The sequence below is a fragment of the Chrysochloris asiatica genome, unplaced genomic scaffold (assembly GCF_000296735.1).
Source record: "Chrysochloris asiatica unplaced genomic scaffold, ChrAsi1.0 scaffold00136, whole genome shotgun sequence".
In the NCBI taxonomy this organism is placed as follows: Eukaryota; Metazoa; Chordata; class Mammalia; order Afrosoricida; family Chrysochloridae; genus Chrysochloris; species Chrysochloris asiatica.
The window spans coordinates 69,940-73,466 of NW_006408654.1; positions in this window are offsets into that span (position 1 = coordinate 69,940).

A 3,527-nucleotide genomic window follows, 5' to 3' on the forward strand; every position below is an offset into this window, starting at 1 on the left:
CACACACATACATACACACACACATATATATGCCACGGAGTCGGTTCTGACTCATAGAGACCATCTACAGGGTTTCTGAGGGTGTAAAATCTTTACGGAAGCAGAAAGCCTCATCTTTCTCACATGGAACAGCTGGTAGTTTCAAAGTGCTGACCCACAGTGAGGTTTGAAGCCAGATTTGTAACATCTAAGTCACCAGAGCTCCTTATGTAAGATCCTGTACAGGGTTTACGAGAAGCAGCTGGTGAGCTTGAATCACCATCTTTGCATTTCAAACAGCTTTGCAGTCTGGCGAATTAACCCACAGCGCCACACCAGGACTCTGAAAATATATATGTATATGTTGTTATGTGTAATGCTGGTGTAATATAATATCTCATTCTTGTTTTGATTTTCATGTAACTAATGCCTAATGATCACGACCATTTCTTCATGTTTGTTAGCTGCCTGAATGTCTTCTTTGATGAAGTGTCTGTTCATGTCCTCTGCCCATTTTTAACTGGGTTGTCTTTCTCTTGTAGAGGTGTTGTAGTTTTCTATAAATTTTAGAGATTAGTCCCTTGTCTGATATGTCATTGCAAAAAAATTTCCCAGTCTGTGAGCTCACTTTTTGCTCTTTTGGTGAAATCTTTTGATGCACGTAAGTGTCTAAGTGTTAGGAGGTCCCAGTTATCAATTTTGTCTTCTTCTGGTTGTATGTTTTTAATTGTTTTGACAGTGTCTTTATGCTATGTATTAGAGCTGGTTCTTCTTCTTTATAGCAGTGATTGGCTCCGTTTAAGTCTAGGGGAATCGCAAAACTGACCAATCCCCTACATGGGTTCTATATATTTTCTTTGCATAGGTCCACCCCAAGGGTTCCATGTACCTTATTTGCATTATTAGCAAGTTTGTCCAATCCCCTTTATAGGCATAAGCACTTTATTTGCATAGTCCAACCCAGCCATTTTTGACAGTCACAAGACTGTGCATGACTTTGTTATTGTTGTTAAGTACTGTCAAGTCAGTTCTGAATTCACAGTGACCCTAACTACAACCTAATGAAACACTGCTTGGTCATCCTCACAGTTGCTATGTTTGAGCCTATAACTGTAGCTCAATCCAAGAGGGTCTTCATTTTTTTCTTTGACCCTGTACTTTACCAAGCATGATGTCTTCTCCAGGGACTGGTCCCTCCTGATAATATGTACCAAAATATATGAGATGAAGTCTTGCCATCCTCACTTCTAAGGAACATTCTGGCTGTGCTTCTTCCAAGACAAATTTGTTTATTCTTCTGGCAGTCGATGGAATATTCAATATTCTTCATCAACACATAATTCAAATGCATCAATTTTTCTTTGGTCTTCTTTATTCATTGTCAGCTATTGCATGGTTATGAGGAAATTGAAAATACCATGGCTTCCATCAGGTGCACCTAGGTCCTCAAAGTGACATCTTTACACTTTCTTTAAAGAGCTCTTTTGCAGCAGATTTTCCCAGTGCAGTATGTGGATGCTGCTGCTAGTGATTGTGTGCCAAGGAGTCAGTTCAGACTCATAGTGACCTTGTATAGGGTTTCCAAGGCTGTAATTTTTTACAGACCTGAACTGTGGATTAGTTGGTAGATTCGAATTGCTGACCTTGAGGTAAGTCGTCCAATTTATAACCTACTAAGGTACCATGGCTACTTAACACTAATGCCAATGATGATGACATTGAAGAATTCCACCAACTTCTTTAGTCTAAAATTGATCAACATGCAATCAGGATGTATGGATATTTACTGGCATTGGAATGTAATGGTTGGAAACAAAGAGGAAGGATCTGACTATACACATGGAACTCACCAGATGGAATATATAGAAATCAAATTGACTACATCTGTGGAAAAAGAAATTGAAAAAGCTCAATATCATCAGCTAAAACAAGGCCAGGGGCAGATAGAGCATACCATCAATTGCTCAGATGCAAATTTAGGATGAAACTGAAGAAAATTAAACCAAGTCCACAAGACTTAAAATATGACCTTGAACATATCCCACCTGAATTTAGAGGTCATCTGAAGAACAGATTTAATGCATTAGATACTAAAGACCAAAGACCATAAGACCAAAGAACATCATATAAGAAGAAAGCAAAAGGCCACTAAGAAGACAAGAAAGAAAGAAAGAAAAGACTAAAATGGATGTCATAAGAGACTCTGAAACTTGCTCTCCAGCATAGAGATGCTAAGGCAAATGGAAGAAATGAGGTGGTAAAAGAGCTGAATTGAAAATTTCAAAAGGCAGCTCAAGAAGACAGAATCAAGTATTATAATGAAATGTGCAAAGACCTGGAGTTACAAAACCAAAAGGGAATTTGAAATTTTCTATTCAACTCTTTTATCTCACTCATGTATGCCAAGAAATTTGGAAGATGACTGCCTGGCCAATTGATTGGATGAGATCCATATTTGTGCCCATTCCAAAGAGAGGTAACCCAATGGAATGCAGAAATCATCAAACACTATCATTAATAATGCATGCAAGAAAATTTTTTCTGAAGGTAATATAAAAATAGCTGCAACCATACATTGACAGAAAACTTCCAGAGCTTCAAGCCAGATTCAGAAGAGGATGTGGAATGAGGGATATCACTGCTGATGTCCACCAGCTGCTCTGCTGAAGAAAGATGAGGTTTTCTGTTTCTGTAAAGATTTACAGCCTCAGAAACCCTACGTAGGGTCACTGTGAGACAGAACTGTCTCAAGGGCACTTAACAAATAGGACAGGGCATAACTGCCCCCCATAGGGGTTTCAGGGCTGTGATCTTTATGGAAGCTGACTGCCACATCTTTATCCTACAAAGAAAGGGTTAGCTTTGAACCGCCAACCCTTCATTTAGTAGCCAAGTGCTTAACCATTGGGTCACCAGGGTTCTTTTTTGTTCACTTCTCACTGCCATCAAGTGGATTCTGACTCATGGTGACCTTATGTAGGGTTTCCTAGACTAAACCTTTACAGGAGCAGATAGCTTAATCTTTCTCCCAAGGAGAGACTAATGGATTGGAAACACCAAACTTATATTCAGCAGCTCAATGCCTAAAATCACAGCGCCACCAGGGTTAACTTTGTTGTTGCTGTTGTTAGGTGCCATTGAGTTGGTTCCAACCCATAGTGCCCCTGTATAGGATTTCCAAGGCGCAGCTGATGAGCTTGAACCACCAACCCTATGGTTCAAACCAACTTTGCAGTATAGCACATTAACCCACAGTGCCACATCAGGACTCCAGGGTTCACTTAGTAATGAATCCCTGCATGTCTTGGAGATAGATTGTTCCAGTCTGCCTCATTTAACAAAACAAAACAAAAATCCCAAACTGCTGTATCATATCCTCTTCCAATATCCTGGTGTGGTGCTATAGGATTAACACTGGACTGTGAACCACAAGATTGGCAGTTTAAGCCCACCAGTTGCTCCTTGGAAACCCTATACAGGGTTCTGTATGAGTCAGAACCAACTCAATGACATTTAGCAATAAATATAACAATCCACTAAGATAGTCC